We start from the raw sequence: 17,057 nt of genomic DNA, 5'->3' as shown, positions 1-17,057 counted from the left end.
ACTTATGTAAATAAGGTATTTATGTTTTTCATTTTTTATAAATTTGCTCAATTTCTAAATGTATTGTGTGTAGATTGAGGGGGAAAAAACGATTTAATCAATTTTAGAATAAGGCTGTAGCGCAACAAAATGTGGAAAAAGTGAAGGGGTCTGAATACTTTCAGAATGCACTGTAAATATAACCATAGAACATACCATTACAAGCATGATTGTGGCACAGTGCGCGATCTGGTCTTCATATGGTATTTCTACCACATGAAGAGCATTGCATCCTACTGCTGTTTACACCCCAGGGGGATCTGCTATTTTCCCCTGGTTTCTGCTGTTGACATCAGATTGCATCCTCCCCCGCCTTAAGGGTGCACAGAATGGCTTGTGGAGTGGGAGACCTGTGAGGTGTGGAGACCTCCACTGCAATTTGGTGAGTGTTGGCCCCTGGCACTCTGTGCACTTCTACTCCTTATGGGATTAATTAACACAAACAAACATTACAATAATTCACTGTGTGTAACAGCTTTCTTCCATAGGTGAAGGAGAGGACCAAAGTGCAGCGCGGCTAGTGTTCAACATGTTTAATAAAAGAACAAGTGAAACACTACAAACAACATACAAAATGTGCAAAAACCGAGACAGACCTATCTGGTGCAGACAACCACAGAGACAGGAAACAAACACCCACAAAATCCCAACACAAAACAAGCCTCCTATATATGATTCTCAATCAGGGACAACGATTACCATCTGCCTCTGATTGAGAACCATATTAGGCTGGACATAGAAACAGACAAACTAGACCTGACCAACTAGACCTGACGTCCTGACCAACACTAAACAAGCAAAACACATAATAACTCTGGTCAGGACGTTACAGTACCCCCCTCCTGAGGTGCGGACTCCGAACGCACCCCTACAACTCAAGAGGAGGGTCTGGGTGGGCATCTGTCCGCGGTGGCGGCTCCGGCGGTGGACGAGGACACCACTCCACCACTGTCTTTGTCCCCCTCCTTAGCGTCCTTTGAGTGGCGACCCTCGCCCACGACCTTAGCCTAAGAATCCTCCCCAAGGCCCCCACATGATTTTGGAGGTAGCTCAGGACAGAGAGGTAGCTCAGGACAGAGAGGTAGCTCAGGACAGAGAGGTAGCTCAGGACAGAGAGGTAGCTCAGGACAGAGAGGTAGCTCAGGACAGAGTGGCAGCTCCGGACTGAGTGGCAGCTCCGGACTGAGTGGCAGCTCCGGACTGTAGGGCAGCTCCGGACTGTAGGGCAGCTCCGGACTGTAGGGCAGCTCCGGACTGTAGGGCAGCTCCGGACTGTAGGGCAGCTCATGACCGTAGGGCAGCTCATGACCGTAAGGCAGCTCATGACCGTAAGGCAGCTCATGACCGTAAGGCAGCTCATGACCGTAAGGCAGCTCATGACCGTAGGGCAGCTCATGACCGTAGGGCAGCTCATGACCGTAGGGCAGCTCATGACCGTAGGGCAGCTCATGACCGTAGGGCAGCTCATGACCGTAGGGCAGCTCATGACCGTAGGGCAGCTCATGACTGGCTGACGGCTCTGGACGCTCATGGCTGACTGACGGCTCTGGCAGATCCTGTCTGGTTGGCGGCTCTGGCAGATCCTGTCTGGTTGGCGGCCCTGGCAGATCCTGACTGACGAATGGCTCTAGCGGCTCCTGACTGACGAACGGCTATGACGGCTCGGGACAGACGGGCGGCTCTAACGGCTCGGGACAGACGGACGGCTCTAACGGCGCTGGGGAGACGGACGGCTCAGATGGCGCTGGGGAGACGGACGGCTCCGATGGCGCTGGGGAGACGGACGGCTCCGATGGCGCTTGGCAGACGGCCGGCTCCGACGGCGCTTGGCAGACGGCCGGCTCTGACGGCGCTGGGCAGACGGGCAGTTCAGGCGCCGCTGGGCAGACGGGCAGTTCAGGCACCGCTGGGCAGACGGCAGACTCTGGCCGGCTGAGACGCACTATAGGCCTGATGCGTGGTGCCGGAACTGGAGGTACCGGGCTGAGGGCACGCACCTCAGGGCGAGTGCGGGGAGGAGGAACAGGGCTCTGGAGATGCACTGGAAGCCTGGTGCGTGGTGTAGGCACTGGTGGTACTGGGCTGGGGCGGGAAGGTGGCGCCGGATATACCGGACCGTGAAGGAGGACACGCGCTCTTGAGCACCGAGCCTCTTCAACCTTACCAGGTTGAATGGTCCCCGTAGCCCTGCCAGTGCGGCGAGGTGGAATAGCCCGCACTGGGCTATGCAGGCGAACCGGGGACACCACCTGTAAGGCTGGTGCCATGTACGCCGGCCCGAGGAGACGTACTGGAGGCCAGATATGTTGGGCCGGCTTCATGGCACCCGGCTCGATGCCCAACCTAGCCCTACCAGTGCGGCAAGGTGGAATAGCCCGCACTGGGCTAAGCACGCGTACTGGGGACACCGTGCGCTCCACCGCATAACACGGTGTCTGACCAGTACGACGCCCTCTCACTCCACGGTAAGCCCGGGGAGTTGGCTCAGGTATCCAACCCGGCTTCGCCACACTCCCCTTTAGCCCCCCCCAAGAAATTTTTGGGTGAGCCTCTCGGGCTTCCAGCCTCTCTTACGTGCTGCCTTCTCAATCCACCGCTCCTGGGCTGTGGCTGCCTCCTTCTCCTCCCGAGAGCGGCGATTCTCTCCAACCTTTGCCCAGGGTCCTTTTCCGTTCATGATTTCCTCCCATGACCATTCCTCCTGGTACCGCTGCTGCTGTTGCTGCTGCCCGTTGCCACGCTGCTTGGTCCGGGTTTGGTGGGTGTTTCTGTAACGGCTTTCTTCCATAGGTGAAGGAGAGGACCAAAGTGCAGCGCGGCTAGTGTTCAACATGTTTAATAAAAGAACAAGTGAAACACTACAAACAACATACAAAATAACAAAATGTGCAAAAACCGAGACAGACCTATCTGGTGCAAACAACCACAGAGACAGGAAACAAACACCCACAAAATCCCAACACAAAACAAGCCTCCTATATATGATTCTCAATCAGGGACAACGATTACCATCTGCCTCTGATTGAGAACCATATTAGGCTGGACATAGAAACAGACAAACTAGACACACAACATAGAATTCCCACCCAGCTCACGTCCTGACCAACACTAAACAAGCAAAACACATAATAACTCTGGTCAGGACGTTACACTGTGGTAATTCTTCTTCTGGTGTTTTCTGCAGTGCGTATCGCATAAAGAGTCAACAACCCCCCCAAAAATATATGTAATATATAAAAACATTTTTTTATAATAATCAAATAAAAATACATGCATAGTAAATAAGGTTATCCAAACAATAATTATAAATACAGAAATACAGTCTGTCACAAAGAGAAGATGAATGTGGGAGACAGGTCTCATGTGAGAGAGAGTTATGACTGGGCACCATTGGATATATGGGTTTATCAGTTCACTGAGGTTGTCAGAGGAGAACACCAGTTACATTCATGCGGTTATTTAACAATGTTGTTTGGATCGAAAGTATTTGACATTGGTTTCAATGATGGAGCCTGAAAATCAATAGTCTATAGGACATTTTTTACAGGACTATGGGAAACTTGCACAGAGACAATGTAGTTGTCTTTCCTACCATAACAGAATAGTTAGAAATTAGATGATGGCAATCATTAACACACAATAGGCCTACTGTACATGGAGACAACACATTCACTATACTGAAAGCCAATAAGTGACCAAAATGGTAAGGTCCAATGCAGCCAATCTCCATATAAAATCATTTCTGAGTAACAATTAAGTACCTTACTGTGATTGTTTTCAATTAAATTGTTTTCATTGTATTATTCCAACCTCATAGTGTGGAAATGTATATAAAACACGGAACATCATGTTTTTGACTGCACTGGGCTCTTAAAGACTGTTTTGTTGTTGTTGATAGCCTAACCCTAGATTAGGATTGTAGGTTCAGTATGGATGAGGCAATACCCAGATCGATACAGCAGATAATTAGACTTGGATGATAGTATCATTGTACAAGACCAGTGTTCCTCCAAAGATGTCTTGCCTTGTGCATGGCTGTTCACCCGGCCCGCGACTAAAGCGACAGAGAAGCTGCTAACAAAGCCCTGCCAATTAGGTCGCATGAGATAATTACAAGAGAGCGTAATGACAATAGAAACAACAAACTGTTGTTTGGTCAAAGACCACAATGTTTCTATTTTCTGCAACGTTTCTCATCATGTTCAATGATCAGTACACAAGGTGCCTTCTGAAAGTATTCACACCCCTTGACTTTTTCCATATTTTGTTGTGTTACATCCTGAATTTTAAATTGATATAAATGAGAATTTGTCACTGACCTAAACAATACCCCATCATGTCAAAGTGGAATTATATGTTTTACAAATGTTTACAAATTAAGTAAAAATGAAAAGCTGAAATGTCTTGAGTCAAGTTTTCAACTCCTTTGGTATGGGATGCCTAAATAATTGCTTAACAAGTCACATAATGTTGCATGGACTCACTGTGCGCAACATTATTTAACATGATTTTTGAATGACTACCTCATCTCTGTACCTCACACATACAATTATCTGTGAGGTCCGTCAAGTCGAGCAGTGAATTTCAAACCACAAAGACTAGGTTTTCCAATGCCTCGCAAAGAAGGGCACCTATTGGTAGATAAAAAAAGCAGGCATTAAATATATGCCTTTGAGCGTAGTGTAGTTAATAATTACACTTTGGATGGTGTATCAACACATCCAGTCACTACAAAGATACAGGCGTCCTTCCTAACTCATTCGCCGTAGAGGAAGGAAACCGCTCAGGGATTTCACCATGCGGCAAATGGTGACTTTAAAACAGTTACAGAGTTGAATGGTTGTGATAGGAGAAAACAGAGGATGGATGAACAACATTGTAGTTACTCCACAATAGTAAAAGAAGGAAGTCTGTACAGAATACAAATATTTCAAACATGCATCCTGTTTGAAATATGGCACTAAAGTAAAACTACAAAACATTTGGCAAACAAATTAACTTCATGTCGTGAATACAAAGCATTATGTTTGGGGCAAATCCAACACAACACATTACTGAGTACCACTCTCTTAATTTTTTTCAAGCATTGTGGCTGCATCAAGTTATGGGTATGCTTGTCATTGGCATGGGCTAGGGAGTTTTTTTGGGATAAAAAGAAACAGAAGAAAGCTAAGCACAGGTGAAATCCTAGAGGAAAACCTGGTTGTCTGCTTTCCAACAGACACTGGGGGACAAATTCACCTTTCAGCAGGACAATAACCTAAAACACAAGGCCAAATATACACTGGAGTTGCTTACCAAGATGACATGGAATGTTCCTGAGTGGTCTTGTTACAGGTTTTGACTTGAATAGTCTTGAAAATCTATAGCAAGACTTGAAAATGACTGTCTGGCAATGATCAATAACACACCTGACAGAGCTTGAAGAATTTTCTAAATAATAATTTGCAAATGTTGCACAATCCAGGTGTGGAAATCTCTTAGACTTACCCAGAAAGACTCACAGCTGTAAAAGTAGCCAAAAGTGATTTTAACATGTATTGACTCAGGAGTGTGAATACTTATGTAAATGAGTTATTGCTGTATTTAATTTTCAATACATTTGCAACATACGGTTGTCTGTAATCATGGCTGGGTGTGGCCTGATCATTGGTTAATTGTCATATATTAAAATGGCATACAAAAACACAAATGGATAGCATACGATCACAGATACAATTTGGCAACATAAGCCTACAAACATTTACAATGAATAGCAAAATCACAAGAATGGCTTCAGATCAAAGTCTACGTTGAGACCGAAGGGACGAAATCTTTAATTTAAAGACCCCTGCTCCCTTCGGTCAAAAATTTGATCTGAGGGCATTCTTGAAGCAAAATTGTATCAATCGTATGCTATCGTATGCTATCCATTTGTGTTTTTTTGTTTGCAGTTTTAATATATGACAATTAACCAATGATCAGGCCACACCCAGCCATGATTACAGACAACCGTATGTGTGTCCTTTGACACTATATAAACTAGTCACCCCGCAGCGTTTGTCATTATATCCTGATGAAGACAGCTTGTCTGTTGAAACGTTGGATATTAGGTTATTCAATTATTGCATCTGAGCTCCTAGAGTGTGCGGCTCTCCTTTTAATTTTTTAAGAGATGTAGTAATCATATTCATTACATGTCATTATGTACATTGTGTTGAGAGAGTGAAATAACATATGCCCTTACTGATTTGTCCTGGGTCGACCTCTGACTGTTTCCCAGGTAATGTGGGTTCTACTAGTTCTAGTTCAACCATAGTAGTCATGCCTTGAGCTCATGCACCATACTAGGCCATTGTGCTCTGACATGTACAGGCATTGACATGTACAAGCATTGCGTAAACCAACTCCAGAGAGCGTTCTGCCAGGTTTCTGTCCCTATAGGGCAGAGAGAGACTTGCTGTGAGGGGAGTGCCTGTGTTCAGGTGGCAGGGTTGGTTCATCGACTCTGTTCAGCTCTACCTCCCCCGGGGGCCTGGGAGACTTACAGAGAGCCACCTGTAGCCACATGACTGGCTAATGATCATTGCCGCTGGGCTGCGTGCCCTCGCACCCCACCCTTCCCCTGGCCCTGGTAGAGGTTCATATCAACATCTGCTGACAGACAGGCAGAAATGCCGAGCCTTGAACTGAGCAGCTTTCTTTGCCTTTTCCATGTGCCTCTGCCAGATGGAGAAATCAATGGTCGCTGACAACAACAACAAAAAAATCGTAAGATCACCTGTGTCTGAGAATGAAAAAATTGGGCAAACCACACTACTGTATATCCATATGAAAATACTTTTCTAACTAAATGATGTTAGAATTTAATTATATTTCAGTAGAATTAATATCAAAACTCCCCAAAAGTGTTGTATGACTTGAAAATGTGTTGTGACTTGGGCCGACACTTGCCTGGGAGCAAGTTTTATATGTGACATATTCATAGTAACTTTTCTATATTTCCTTAGACAAGGTTTTTTAGGTGATTCAGAGCTGACAGTACACCGCAAACAAACAAATGTTTTATTTACTCGCAAAGTCCTTTTGGAGACTAGAGGAAACAGACCCTCAATAGATAGCATCAAACTGTTTCTGTTCCCCAGGTTGTCAATGTAGTTAATCTCTAATAGGGATGCCATTGTGGTGTGAAATGTTACTCAGAACCGGAGGTCTGTAAAAGCGTAGTGTATAATATCCTTTGTCTGAGCAGTGCTTGTTGAACTCTGGGAAGAGAGGAGGTCACTCACTGCTCCCCATTGTGCTGGTTGCGTAACACCAGTGGAGTTGTCATCATCCCAAAATGTACATATTATATTGGAAAACTTTTTTGAACTGTGACACATTTTATTATGATATATTGTTGCAATGAGAAAACTAACTAGGGCAAGTTGCTAAGTGTATGTTTTCTACTTATACTGTAGGCTATATGCATTTCTATGTTATTTAGTTATTATTTTAGTGGTTTTCTTCATAACTATTTTTTTGTTGCTCAATCCCACTGAATTAGTTATTTATTACACCGCTTACATTCAGTAATACAAACATGAACCAGTCATTGATGAAGTGATCTGTCAAAGGGAAGAAAGGCCCTTCTCTTTTCCACTGACACTGACTTTGCTGATAAATGCTTTGTTGAGGGAAAATGCACTTGATTGTGATGTGTTGTTGTCTCACTTAGCCATCTTAAGATCAATGCACTAATTATAAATCAAATCAAATTTTATTAGTCACATGTGCCGAATACAACAGGTGTAGATCTTACAGTGAAATGCTTACTTATGAGCCCCTAACCAACAATGCAGGTAAAAAAAATTACGGATAAGAATAAGAAATAAAAGTAACAAGTAATTAGAGAGCAGCACTAAAATAACAATAGCAAGACTATATACAGGGGGGTACAGGTACAGAGTCAATGTGAAGGGGTACAGGTACAGAGTCAATGTGAAGGGGTACCGGTACAGAGTCAATGTGAAGGGGTACAGGTACAGAGTCAATGTGAAGGGGTACCGGTACAGAGTCAATGTGAAGGGGTACCGGTACAGAGTCAATGTGAAGGGGTACCGGTACAGAGTCAATGTGAAGGGGTACCGGTACAGAGTCAATGTGAAGGGGTACCGGTACAGAGTCAATGTGAAGGGGTACCGGTACAGAGTCAATATACGGGGGCACCGGTTAGTTGAAGTAATATGTACATGTAGGTAGAGTTATTAAAGTGACTATGCATAGATGATAACAACAGAGAGTAGCAGTGGTGTAAAAGAGGGGGGGGATGCAAATAGTCTGGGTAGCCATCTGATTAGGTGTTCAGGAGTCTTATGGTTTGAGGGTAGAAGCTGTTTAGAAGCCTCTTGGACCTAGACTTGGCGCTCTGGTACCGCTTGCTGTGCAGTAGCAGAGAGAACAGTCTATGACTGGGGAGTCTGGAGTCTCTGACTATAAGTCACTCTGGATAAGAGCGTCTGTTAAATAACTAAAATGTAAAAATGCATGATAAAACATTTCTGATTACCTTTAATGCCCAGTTTCGTGTTTCACACACAGTTAATATTTGTATAATTTACAATAAATGCAATACCCAGTATTTGAAGTAAATATTTTGAATCAAAGGACATTTGCTCATAAAGTACAACAGAAATCAGAGCCATACAATATATAATCGTTTCAGTTGAAACCTCAACGGCTATATTAGGTTCTGAGAAAAACCAAGCGGTTCATTTGGCTTTGTTGGTTCTGTAGATCCACTGTGATTGGCTGCCTGGTGTGAAAGCATGTTGCTGTGTTGGATAGGTCCTCAGGCCCCACAATGAATAGGAGAGGCATACTGAGGCTATGAATTACCCAATGACAAACCAAGACTGAAGCGCTGAAGTGGGTCACTAAGAATAATTGGATTTAATACAGCCAATGTGAAAGTGTGGGAGATCGGTAATAGGGGTAAGGCAATGGGGAATGTGTGAGTTATTTCGAGAGGTGTGACAGTTTCTAAATGAAAGGTGACAGAAGTCAACAGTAATCTGTAGGGTCTCGCCTTTCATACCACCAAGGATGTGATGGATTTCGCCATTAACAGTAAACCATCAGAAATGCAGAATATCAGATCAATTGTGCCTCTTTATTTTCATCCACCATTCTCTTCACCCAAACCCCCATTCTCTTCACCCAAACCCCCATTCTTATCACCCAAACCCCTATTCTCTTCACCCAAACCCCCATTCTCTTCACCCAAACCCCTATTCTCTTCACCCAAACCCCTATTCTCTTCACCCAAACCCCCATTCTCTTCACCCAAACCCCCATTCTCTTCACCCAAACCCCTATTCTCTCACCCAAACCCCCATTCTCTTCACCCAAACCCCTATTCTCTCACCCCAACGCCTATTCTCTTCACCCAAACCCCTATTCTCTTCACCCAAACCCCTATTCTCTTCACCCAAACCCCCATTCTCTTCACCCAAACCCCTATTCTCTTCACCCAAACCCCCATTCTCTTCACCCAAACCCCTATTCTCTCACCCAAACCCCTATTCTCTCACCCAAACCCCTATTCTCTCACCCAAACCCCTATTCTTTTCACCCAAACCCCTATTCTCTCACCCAAACCCCTATTCTCTTCACCCAAACCCCTGTTTTCTTCACCCAAACCCCTGTTTTCTTCACCCAAACCCCTATTCTCTCACCCAAACCCCTATTCACTTCACCCAAACCCCTGTTTTCTTCACCCAAACCCCTGTTTTCTTCACCCAAACCCCTATTCTCTCACCCAAACCCCTATTCTCTCACCCAAACCCCTATTCTCTTCACCCAAACCCCCATTCTCTCGCTCCCACTCCATAATCCCTATTTTTCCTCCTTATGCCCTATTTTCTCTCCTTCCACCTCTCTCTCTCTCTGTCTCTTTTTCTCTCCTTCTCTATCTTTCTTTCTCTCTGTCCATCTCTCTCTCTGCATCTCTCTCTTTCTTTCTTTTTTCTTTCATAAGGAATGTAAAGGTTAGGCTAGTACACATGGCTAGAAGTTAATGAAGGTGGTGTCAGTGCAGCAATGATAGACAGGTTGTATGTATCTGAGCACTACTGTAGTAGGGTTGGAAGGTGTGACAGGTTGTATGTATCTGATCACTACTGTAGTAGGGTTGGAAGGTTAGACAGGTTGTATGTATCTGATCACTACTGTAGTAGGGTTGGAAGGTTAGACAGGTTGTATGTATCTGAGCACTACTGTAGTAGGGTTGGAAGGTTAGACAGGTTATATGTATCTGATCACTACTGTAGTAGGGTTGGAAGGTTAGACAGGTTGTATGTATCTGATCACTACTGTAGTAGGGTTGGAAGGTTAGACAGGTTGTATCTGATCACTACTGTAGTAGGGTTGGAAGGTTAGACAGGTTGTATCTGATCACTACTGTAGTAGGAAGAGGAGGAAGGGAAGCGCTACTAAGGTACACTATAGTATATTTTGGTAGATAGAAGGTGCTCTTTGGTAAAAGGTGTAAATTGGTCATCAAAAAGAAAGGAGGACCAAGGCACTCTTCATATAATTAATTAAAATGCCTTTATTAGTATGGCATGTTCAATAGAAACAAAGTTGTTTAAAAACCGACGCGTTTCGGCTGCATGGCCTTCGTCAGGGAGTACAGAAAAAAGAGAATACAATGTCCTCTTTTGAAAGGCTTTTCCAATTAGCCCTAATTAGAAGAGGGAGTGGTTACCAAATTGGACACACCTAGTAAGCAATAATATACACATGAAAAGGTGAAATACTGTAGCTATGTTATCATGAGCATACAACTCCAAACTAGAAGCATCAGAACACCCAGAGAGGCAGTTCCAACCCTAACCATGACTGGGAGAAGTGTCCAGAACAAGAAAGCAATATATTCCACAGTACTCCAGACCACAGCAAAACATGAACACTGTATATTCCACAGTACTGTGGAATATACAGTGTTCATGTTTTGCTGTGGTCTGATTAGAAGAGGGACCACTCCGTCTTCTAATTAGGGCTAATTGGAAAAGCCTTTCAAAAGAGGACATTGTATTCTCTTTTTTCTGTACTCCCTGACGAAGGCCATGCAGCCGAAACGCGTCGGTTTTTAAACAACTTTGTTTCTATTGAACATGCCATACTAATAAAGGCATTTTAATTAATTATATGAAGAGTGCCTTGGTCCTCCTTTCTTTTTGATGACTACTGTAGTAGGGTTGGAAGGTTAGACAGGTTGTATGTATCTGATCACTACTGTAGTAGGGTTGGAAGGTTAGACAGGTTGTATGTATCTGAGCACTACTGTAGTAGGGTTGGAAGGTTAGACAGGTTGTATGTATCTGATCACTACTGTAGTAGGGTTGGAAGGTTAGACAGGTTGTATGTATCTGATCTGTAGTAGGGTTGGAATGTTAGACAGGTTGTATGTATCTGATCTCTACTGTAGTAGGGTTGGAAGGTGAGACAGGTTGTCTGTATCTGATCTCTACTGTAGTAGAGTTGGAAGGTTAGACAGGTTGTATGTATCTGATCACTACTGTAGTAGGGTTGGAAGGTTAGACAGGTTGTATGTATCTGATCACTACTGTAGTAGGGTTGGAAGGTTAGACAGGTTGTATGTATCTGATCACTACTGTAGTAGGGTTGGAAGGTTAGACAGGTTGTATGTATCTGATCACTACTGTAGTAGGGTTGGAAGGTTAGACAGGTTGTATCTGATCACTACTGTAGTAGGGTTGGAAGGTTAGACAGGTTGTATGTATCTGAGCACTACTGTAGTAGGGTTGGAAGGTTAGACAGGTTGTATCTGATCACTACTGTAGTAGGGTTGGAAGGTTAGACAGGTTGTATGTATCTGAGCACTACTGTAGTAGGGTTGGAAGGTTAGACAGGTTGTATGTATCTGATCACTACTGTAGTAGGGTTGGAAGGTTAGACAGGTTGTATGTATCTGATCACTACTGTAGTAGGGTTGGAAGGTTAGACAGGTTGTATGTATCTGATCACTACTGTAGTAGGGTTGGAAGGTTAGACAGGTTGTATCTGATCACTACTGTAGTAGGGTTGGAAGGTTAGACAGGTTGTATGTATCTGAGCACTACTGTAGTAGGGTTGGAAGGTTAGACAGGTTGTATCTGATCACTACTGTAGTAGGGTTGGAAGGTTAGACAGGTTGTATGTATCTGAGCACTACTGTAGTAGGGTTGGAAGGTTAGACAGGTTGTATGTATCTGATCACTACTGTAGTAGGGTTGGAAGGTTAGACAGGTTATATGTATCTGATCTCTACTGTAGTAGGGTTGGAAGGTTAGACAGGTTGTATGTATCTGATCACTACTGTAGTAGGGTTGGAAGGTTAGACAGGTTGTATGTATCTGATCACTACTGTAGTAGGGTTGGAAGGTTAGACAGGTTGTATCTGATCACTACTGTAGTAGGGTTGGAAGGTTAGACAGGTTGTATGTATCTGATCACTACTGTAGTAGGGTTGGAAGGTTAGACAGGTTGTATGTATCTGATCACTACTGTAGTAGGGTTGGAAAGTTAGACAGGTTGTATGTATCTGATCTCTACTGTAGTAGGGTTGGAAGGTTAGACAGGTTGTATGTATCTGATCACTACTGTAGTAGGGTTGGAAGGTTAGACAGGTTATATGTATCTGATCACTACTGTAGTAGGGTTGGAAGGTTAGACAGGTTGTATGTATCTGATCACTACTGTAGTAGGGTTGGAAGGTGTGACAGGTTGTATGTATCTGATCACTACTGTAGTAGGGTTGGAAGGTTAGACAGGTTGTATGTATCTGATCACTACTGTAGTAGGGTTGGAAGGTTAGACAGGTTGTATGTATCTGATCACTACTGTAGTAGGGTTGGAAGGTTAGACATTACTCCTGTGGGTTTTTCTGATCACCATAATGTGACTGTTGATATTCACTTGAACTGAGGTTTGTTTCTACATGAAAGAGTGAAGAGGGCCTTGATTAGGTCTCGCTTTGCTACCCTCAAGGAAATGAATGCTCCTTGCATTTCTTTTTAACCACTAGGACAGTCGATATTACAACGCAAACAGATGGTCTGCCTTCGTCTCCCTGATGGGAAGGTGACCACGGATGACGGTGAGACGCATCAACATGCTGTGGATTTCTACTCTGCCTTCTACAAGGCAGAGGATTGTGATCCTCTGTGTGCTGAACAGTTGTTACATGTACTTCCTCAATTGGGCCCTGAGCAGAGAGTTGACTTTACTCTGCAGGAGCTGTCCACTGCAGTTATGCAGCTCTCATCAGGCCGAGCCCCTGGCATCGAGGGTTTACCATCTGAGTTATACAAGCACTTTTGGGGGTCTATTGGGAGGGGGGGATTATGAAGTGGTGTGTGAATCTTTTCATGAGGGTTCTCTTCATTTATCTTGTCAACGTGCTATGCTTTCATTGTTGCCAAAAAAGGGAGATTTGGCTCTTCTAAAAAAATTGTGACCTTTTGCATTGCTGTGTGCAGAATATAAAATTGTATCTAAATGTCTCTCAAACAGGTTGAAATAATATCTGGGGCTGTTGGTCCACAAGGACCCGTCTTACTGTGGACCTGACCGCTCTATTGTTGATGACTTGTTTCTAATAAGAGATGTTTTAGACATTTGTAAACTGTCTGATGTGAATGTGGGTTTACTGTCTTTGGATCAGGAGAAGGCTTTTGACCGTGTGGACCAACAGTACTTGTTCAAAACAATGAAAGCCTTTGGGTTTGGGAATGTTTTTTGTCTTGGATGAGTTTACTGTATGCTGGGGCCTCATGTATGGTGAAGGTGGGGGGTGGTTTGAGTTGCCACATCCCCGTCCAAAGGGGTATCAGGCAGAGATCCCCAATTTCAGGACAGTTATTTTGTCTGGCAATTGAACCAATGCTTTGTTTTTCTAAGAGCGAGTCTTACTGGTTTCTCTGTGCCAGGGGTAATGAAGGGTCCCATGATAGCACTGTCTGCGTAGGCAGATGACGTGACTGTTTTATTACAGGGGCTGAGGATGTTAAGGTTCTCTCAAACGCTCTAAAGGTGTATGAGGGGGCCTCCTCAGCTAGTCAATTGGGAAAAGAGTGAAGCGCTGTGGGCAGGTCAGTTTCAGACGGGGTCCGCTCCACGGTTACCAGGGGGCTTCAGATGGGGTCCGCTCCACGGTTACCAGGGGGGCTTCAGTGGGGCAGAGATGGGATGAAGACTTTGTTTTTTTTTCTAGGATCTGATGTCTTTCAGAAAAAGAACTGGGAGGGTGTAGTGGAGAAAGTGTGTGCCAGATTGTCAAGGTGGAAATGGGTGCTACCCCAGCTGTCTTATTGAGGATGGGTGCTGGTAGCCAATAATCTAGCTCCCTCTACCCTGTGGCACAGACTAATGATTTTACAGCCACCGTGTGGTCTGATACAAGAGCTTCAGAGAACCCTTGTCAATTTCTTCTGGTCAACGTTGGATCAAAGCTGCAGCCCTGTACCTGCCACTGCACCAGGGTGGGTAAGGCCTGGTGGACATTTCTTCCAGGAGCATGGCTTTCCGGCTTCAAGCAGCCCAGAGACTGTTGTACAGTGACGGTTCTAGCAGCCCAGAGACTGTTGTACAGTGACGGTTCTAGCAGCCCAGAGACTGTTGTACACTGACGGTTCTAGCAGCCCAGAGACTGTTGTACAGTGACGGTTCTAGCAGCCCAGAGACTGTTGTACAGTGGCGGTTCTAGCAGCCCAGAGACTGTTGTACAGTGGCGGTTCTAGCAGCCCAGAGACTGTTGTACAGTGACGGTTCTAGCAGCCCAGAGACTGTTGTACAGTGACGGTTCTAGCAGCCCAGAGACTGTTGTACAGTGGCGGTTCTAGCAGCCCAGAGACTGTTGTACAGTGACGGTTCTAGCAGCCCAGAGACTGTTGTACACTGACGGTTCTAGCAGCCCAGAGACTGTTGTACACTGACGGTTCTAGCAGCCCAGAGACTGTTGTACACTGACGGTTCTAGCAGCCCAGAGACTGTTGTACAGTGACGGTTCTAGCAGCCCAGAGACTGTTGTACAGTGACGGTTCTAGCTGGGTCGACACAGCCTATACAGTGACGAGGAGAGCGGCTGTTTGGGCTTAGACAAGCACCTGTTCCTCTTAAAGCTGTAGGGGGGAGGGGGGGTGATCTGTCTGGCTTGACTCCATTCTATGAGTCTGTTATTCCGGCACGCCGTCAGGGATGTGGCTTTTTGAAGAGCCTCTTTTTTACAACACTGGCATCCAGTCCGTTGCTCTGGGTTCAGCCAGCCTACGTTCATGTCTGTTAGGTGTGGGGTGTATTAAGCTGGGTCATCTGATGCGGAGCAGGAGCAGATCGTTGGAGGAGCTGGGAGAAAGAGCGGGGATCTGATCATCTCGCCTACTGAGGGGGATCGTAACTGAAGTCTGTGACTCCTTGCCAGTACTTCATCAGCAGTATGTGACGGACACTTCCAGTTCTGATCGGTGGACGGAGGGTCTGGATGATGTGTTCCCTATGCTGAATGTTAGTGCTGCTGCAGGGGCATTAGAGGAGGACGTGGGGATGCTGCTTTCCTTCCATACCCTGGAGGGGTCAAATGGACGAGTTGGGCGGGTGTGTTTGGTCCAGGTGCCTCCCCAAAAGGCTGTTGGTGGTATTTATATAAACTGCCTATTGAAAAGAGGACACCTGACCTCCAATGGAGGATAATACATGAAGCCATAGCCACCAACATGCATCTGGTACACCTGGATCCTACTGTTGGGGAGGGGTGTCCAGTCTGAAACTCTGGCACATCTGTTCTTACAGTGTCCCAGGTTGGTTGGGATGATTGACCTGATCACTAGCTGGTTCTCAGTTCTGGGAGAGGTTTTCTCTTCCCAACAGTTTATATTTGGGCCAAAGTACAGGTTTAGTTATCTTGCTTTACTTTGTCAGGCGTAGCTAAATTAGCAATTTGATAGACACAAAAGAACAGTATTCGGGAACAGGGGTCTGTGGATATGGTGGGAATGCAGGAGGGGATGTTGGCAGCGAGACTGGGGGTTGAGTTTGCCTATTACAAACTGGTTAACAATATTGGGCTGTTTATGAGTATTCAGAGGCTGTTGTTTAGTTACGGTGGAGGAAGATTTGGTGTTGTGTTTTTAATTGATGTGTAACCATGGTTTTGTTTGAGTGTTTGTGTTGTGGCTTCCCAGACCCAATAAAGGATATAACAAATATTAAAAACTGTATCTTTTTCTATCTCTCTCTCCGTCTCTCGGTCTCTCTCTCGGTCTCTCTATCTCGGTCTCTCTCTCGGTCTCTCTATTGGTCTCTCTCTCTCTGTCTCTCTCTCTCGGTCTCTCTCTCTCGGTCTCTCTGTCTCGGTGTCCCTCGGTCTCTCTCTATCGGTCTCTCTCTCTCGGTTTCTCTCTCGGGCTCTCTGTCTCGGTCTCTCTGTCTCGGTCTCTCTGTCTCGGTGTCTCTGTGTCTCGGTCTCTCTGTATTTTTCTGTCTCTTTCGCTCTCTGTCTCGCTCGCTCTCTGTCTCTCTCTGTCTCTTTCTCTTTCTTTTCTATCTCTCTCTTTCTATCTCTCTCTCATGTCTCTGTCTCGCTCTCTTTCTGTCTCTTCGGTCTCTCTCTCTCTCGGTCTCTCTGTCTCGGTCTCTCTGTCGGTCTCCCTCTCTCGGTCTCTCTCTCTCTCTCTCTCTCTCGGTCTCTCTCTCTCGGTCTCTCTCTCGGTCTCTCGGTCTCTTTCTGTATCTTTCGCTCTGTCTCGGTCTCTCTGTCTTTTTCTGTCTCTTTCCCTCTGTCTCGCTCGCTCTCTGTCTCGGTCTCTCTGTCTTTTTCTGTCTCGGTCTCTCGGTCTTTTTCTGTCTCTCGCTCTCTGTCTCGCTCGCTCTGTCTCTCTCTGTCTCTTTCTCTTTCTTTTCTATCTCTCTCTTTCTATCTCTCTCTCATGTCTCTGTCTCGCTCTCTTTCTCTCGGTCTCTCTCTCTCGGTCTCTCTCTCGGTCTCTCTCTCTCTC

This window comes from Salvelinus alpinus, chromosome 30 (assembly GCF_045679555.1).
Source record: "Salvelinus alpinus chromosome 30, SLU_Salpinus.1, whole genome shotgun sequence".
NCBI lineage: Eukaryota > Metazoa > Chordata > Actinopteri > Salmoniformes > Salmonidae > Salvelinus > Salvelinus alpinus.
The sequence above is the reverse complement of the archived record's forward strand: the minus strand, read 5'-3'. Positions refer to the sequence as shown.